The following is a 6,000-nucleotide window of genomic DNA, read 5'->3' as shown; positions in this document are numbered from 1 at the left end:
GCGCGGGACACGAAGTTAGGGTCATTGACCGTTCCGTACGCGCCTTTCCTCGCTCAGCTGATCGTACAGCCGACGAGAGCTGAGCAAGGGGAGGAGAGGCCGGTAAGAGGCAGAACGAACCCCTGAGCGCTTATAAACACCTCCTCGTACGAAATCCACTAAGAAAAAAGAAAACAAGAAAGAATTACTGCCTCATTCCAGAGGCAAAGGCACTCCCGTCTCATGTCCACACACATACGCCCTCTTTGGTCGCGATGCGGACGACGTTTCCTCTTCCGTCCGGAAACAAGGAAGAGGGAACAGTTGAGCTGCTCGGCGTTGCGAGGAGCCCGAAAAAACGAGCGGCACCTCGACGAGACGAGCCGGCTGTGGTGGCGAGCGACCGGCGCTGAAGCCAAGCGACGGCCGGTCCGGTCGCAGCGGGGAGCCCTGCAGGGTGGGAGGGAACAGCCCGCGAGGTCCTTGCACCGGGACAGTGCAACAGCGTCCTTGTTGCGGCCGGCAATGCAAAGCGCTCCAGAAAGCACGTGGCGCCTGCGCGGGCGGCTAGATCGATCTGACCGACAAAAGCCGTTGCGATCTCGGCTACCAGCCCTCACGACGCAACGCCGCTTGCCTCCCCAGAAGGGGCGCCTGGCCACCGCAGTTTGCGCGACTGGGTCCTACAAGTCGTAGGCGCTGGCCGCGGCTAAAGGCTCTCCTTTAACGGAACGGCTGGCTAGGAACGCCGTCCTAATGCAGACGGGTGGCCTTGACTGTAAAATTCGAGAGGCGTCGTTTTGAGGGTTAGGTAACGAGCATGCCATGACCGAGTCGATGTCCGCCTTTCAATGACTCTTTCACTTCAACGTAGGTGACTGGTTGTGTGTCACTGTGTGCGGCGCTTCAAATAACCTTTTTGACACCAAATTGGGTCCCAGGGTATTTGCAAACTGGGTATGTGCCACTTGTCATAATAGTAATCATATAAGACCAATCATCACCATTTGCCCATGAACCATAAAAGAGATTGCTAATAACATGAAAGTCTCCAGTCATCTCTTATGGATGGATGCAACGCCAATTTTTTTTTCGTTCCCTTCACTGTTTTTAGTTCTTTCACATACTAATGTCCTATAAATGTCACCTGTACCTACTCCTTTCCAGTTATGGTAGCAGATTTTTCACAAGCTTACCTAACGTGACATAGGCGGCTTAGAATAGAGCAGTAACTTTGTTTTATTCCTGCCTGCCCTAGACTCATCTCGCAGAGTTAGTGCATGATGACAGCCTAGGCAACGCAAGCATCATCCAGTGAAAATTTAAATGTCCGAGTCGACGTCAATTTCGAAAAATTCTTATATAGCCTGATTATAGTATGCACCCGCATTTTAAAGTGGCTTCGTGTTAGTGCAAGCAGCGTCGCAATTGCCACAGCCTATTTTGCGTTAGACTGGCTCAATAAACCACGCCCTTTATGCAGCGGCCAAGTTTGTTCCCAATTAAGCAATGTACGTATTTAAAAAATTTCTGTATGAAAGCAAACAGTGCGCGTGACCTGGCAACTGAAGTGTTATCAAGTGGTCGCGATCTGCAAGGCCACACTGCATTGTACCTTTAGTGAGACATTTCATTTCGGTCAACAGAAACGTACTTTAGCCAGCATCTCGCTGAAAACAGTAGCTATAAAAGTTCGACAGCATTTGGCCACGGTAGCAAAGAGCATTAAAATTACCCTAACACAGTCTTATTAGAGAGGATTAGTTCCGCTCATCGTCAAGTGCTGATTTTATGCGCATGGGTCAATGAATTATTATCTACTTGATAACATATTGCACACTCAACTCTGTTTCTGTGAAACAACAAATTATCAAATATACCTAAGGCACTGACGCTCTAGTGTAAGTTTTAAAATAGGTCACACAGTGGAGATTACAGTATTTGTTATCTTCGCTGCCGTGGTCAAGTTCTTTTGTCGTAGTTCGGTTCGTCGAAGATCCGCGCATGGGAACGGCTGCCGTACGAACGAAATTTGTTTTCGAAAATCTTGTTTGTAGCCAGTCGTCAACCATGTCGTTTATGACGGTGACGACCGCTACTTAGGGTTATGAACTTTGACAGTTTTTCAATCAACGAATCAATCTTTATTTCGCATTCATTCATTTACAAAAAAAAATGAACGCTGGGACAAGAACTAAAAGCTGCTTTTTTTGCAGCTTGACGAGGTTCTTGCCCATATTCATGACAACGAGGACATAATAATTGATACACAGGTGCATTTCAGCGTATAGATGCTGAGCACATGAAGAGAATAAATATACAAGCAATTAAGAGGAAGTCAATAGCACACGTTATATGGTAAGAACACTGAGAGGCGCGCTTTGCACGTAGCACGTCGTTACCCAAACCTTCCTGGGATGCGTTCCGGCCCAGTCAAAGTTTTGCTCGGAGATCCAAGAAGCCCCAAGGAGAAGTTCGAGAGTTGTGGTTAAGTGAAAAGTTCTATACTGCGTTCCATTAAGGAAGTCGTTCACTATAGCGTTCGTGGCATCAACGGAGGCAAAGACCACAGGCAGTATAATCTGCTAGCTGTGACAATCACACGTCGCTCATTTACAGCCACTGTGGTGACTACGACATGCACTGCCTCACAGAGTTACATGGCTTGCATGGCGTCGGCGGTCGCATGCTGAACGACGTCATGTTGCGGCGTACGTAACTTGCTCTAATTTCGTTGTCGTTGTTTTTTTTTTTCGTATCATCTTCGAGATCTCACGAACATTTCGCATGAAGCGCTAATCACAAACGTATAAATACATGACCCGTGAAGACTAACTTTCAGAAGGTATGACACATTTCCAATGCTTTTTATTATTTAATGTAGACCTTCAGCAGCTAAATTAATGTATCCAAATGGAGACGTAATCTACTTATGAATATTCCTGCTAGTGTCGACGCGATAAATATCTTAAATATAACGCTGAATGCAAACGTAACCTGCTAAAGAAAGGGGGGTTATCATCAGTCAATTTAGTACGGAGAGTACTGCGAAACAATGTTATTTTAATAAATGTACTATCAAGTTTAAAACGTTTATCTGCATCACTACTGTTACTGCTCTTTCTTGCATTAGGAAGCGCTGAACTCAACAATAACAAGCGCATCTACGTGTAACAATTATTTCAGTTAATTTCATGATATAACGCATAATCTATATAAGAGGTAAACATGCGTCATTAATTATTTTTGCAATTATCACGACCGGTTCAACGTAACACAAGTATTCACACAGCAGGTCCAAAAAGTAATGTGCAAAGTTTGCGTTCTGTTTCTAACACACACACACACACACACACACACATATATATATAAATAAATATATATATGTATATATATATATATATATATATATAAAGAGAGAGAGAGAGTCCTTAAGCCATAATTCAGTCCATTTCGTGACTGAAGCGACTAATGGAACAAAAGCAAAACGCCAGCTGTAAAACAAGGCTTTCCGTGGCAATGGCCGCCCTGTCTACTACATGATCACTATTCTATAGTTGGCACACGACAGCGTCCATAGGCACGAGCGGCGATGGTTATCCCCGCGAAAGGACGCAGGTAACGTTGTCGCTCCTAAATTAAGGCTCCCGCGGCGACTCCCAGCAGAGAAATCAACGCGAGCTCTCGAGCGATGTCGTCCCGTGCGCGCGGACGGAAGCGCCGAAAGCGAATGCTGCGGGGAAAACGAGAAAACACAAAACGAAACGCAAGACAGATGGATGCTCGGATTGAGAACGAAAGTGAGCGTCCGCTGCTCCAAGGTTGCTTCGCCCAGCACCCCGGGGCCAACCATTTCTTTCCACTGGCCGCACGGTACTTTTCCAGGGAAGTGTGCTACCAGGCTCGCGTACCCGTCCCACAACGCCGGACCGGCGCAGCAACCACCAACGCCTAAAGTTCGTGTGTATCGGGAGGCGCGCCCTACAAAGCACTGGACGCTGTACGGCGACTATGCGAAGTGAGAAATGGAGAAAAGGCGGGCCATGGGAAGACGGGAGGGCGATCCTAATAAGAGTGACACGCTCGAGCGTTGGTGCCTTAATTCTAGGCTCACTCTGCTGCACGGTCGCCAGTGGTAATGACCGTCATATAGACGCTAGCAGGCACCCCTGACCCGTGTCACCGAATACGTACTGGTGTTTAGATCATATTCTTCTACCGGTGCTACCCGCCGTGGTTTCTTAATGGCTGCGGTGTTGGGCTGCTTACCCGAGGTCGCGGGATCGAATCCCGGCCACGGCGGCCCCACTTCGATGGGGACGAAATGCGAAAACACCCGTCCACTTAGATTTAGGTGGACGTTAAGAACCCCTGGTGGTACAAATTTCCAGAGTCCCCTACTTTGGCGTGCCTCATATTCAGATCGCGATTGTGGCATGTAAATCCCCATAATTTTTTTTCTACTGGTGTTCCTCGCACAAAATGCTGCTCATTCGTCCCAGCACTGTAGAGCAAAAGCCCGCGCAGCGGATGCACTCGATGCGGCAAGTCTCGAAGCTCCAGTAAGCGGCAGTACACGAAAAGGTGGATGGATGAAACAGTGAAAGTCAGGGGTTTCGGGAGTGTGAAGGGGCTTCAGCCGGGGTTCACTTCGCCCACACAAACTTTTCATTGTTGTTCTTGTGAAACCAATCATTAATATACTATGCTGGACGGAGGTTGGCCCTCGACCTTGGAGGGCGAGGACAGATGGAGGAGCACCCCTCTGCAACGAAACCTCCCATCGCCTCCTCCCTCGCTCGGTTTCGGAGGCCCTGGCAGAGTTCAATTAAGATTCGCTGATAGGAACGTCAAAGCGGGCTTTTTACCGTAAACGCTTGTGTCACTACTCGGCACTGTTTTTCGTCGGAAGACAAGAGAGGACCACAAGTTGCTTCTGCTTCGTGGAGCGCACTAGGTTCACGGAAGTTTGGTGCGAGAGGCATGGAGATCTCTGGTGGAAGACTGTGCTATTATCGAACTGGAAGCAGCTCGGCGCTTTTGACGAAGAAAATGCAGCGGCTCAAGTTCCAGTGCTGTGTTCTCTCGCGGTTTTCATCCAATATAGCATTTCTATCATCATCATGATTAGCCTATGTATGTCCTCTGAAGGACAGAGGCCTCTCCCGGAAGTCTCCGATCACCCCTGAAGCACTTAGCCTTACGACAATGCACTCAGTGAAGACTGCATCTGATGAAGACTAGTTCAAGACAGTGCACTGGGACTTGAATCAGAAGATTGTCGTCATCGGGAAACCGTGCACCGCATCAACTTCCACAAATATGTGTACACGGTAAGCGCGGCCTGTCACATTATTATAACATTTCGTTGCTTGGCTCCGAGCTCCGAGAAGGATCCCTGCAGTGCAGCTACAGTGACTCCTCATACACCTTTCGCGAAATCCTGTTGTTGGCAGGGCGCGAATACAGCGCCTGCTTTTCTCCTTTTCTGCTTTTCAGGCAATGACGTCGGCGTACAGAGAACACGTGCTTCGCTCGCGCAATGTATACAATCGTGCATTGAACATCCCCGTTACTCTTCCATGTCATTGCGTCAGGTAAGAGCTTTCCTCTTACCTGACATCGCTAAGCACGTTTCGTATGTCAGAGCAATAAGCGAAAGAGTACACCCGGTGCAGCGCGTACGACGGTGCTCTTACCACGGGCTCGGGACGCGCGCGCAGTTTCTCTCGGTGCGCTTTGCACAAAGCGCTGCAGAGAGAGCGAACGGGAAAGAGAGAAGAGGCAAAGAAACGCAGCAAAGTCCCAGGAGGCCCCCGCCTCTGCGAGCACCCTCCTCTTCCCACAGGAACGCGCGCGCCGATTGAACGCCGCGGGAATCAGATAGCGGCGAAAAGGTGCGCGCAAGCCAGCGAAAGAATCGCGTGCATACGCGGACGCACCGCCAACGGCCGGCGACTGACTGGTGTGCACGCACCCTCGCCCCCACCTCGAAGGCGCACTTGTTGCGGCGGAAGGCGG

This window comes from Dermacentor andersoni, chromosome 3 (assembly GCF_023375885.2).
Source record: "Dermacentor andersoni chromosome 3, qqDerAnde1_hic_scaffold, whole genome shotgun sequence".
Lineage (NCBI taxonomy): Eukaryota > Metazoa > Arthropoda > Arachnida > Ixodida > Ixodidae > Dermacentor > Dermacentor andersoni.
This window is presented reverse-complemented; position numbering follows the sequence as displayed.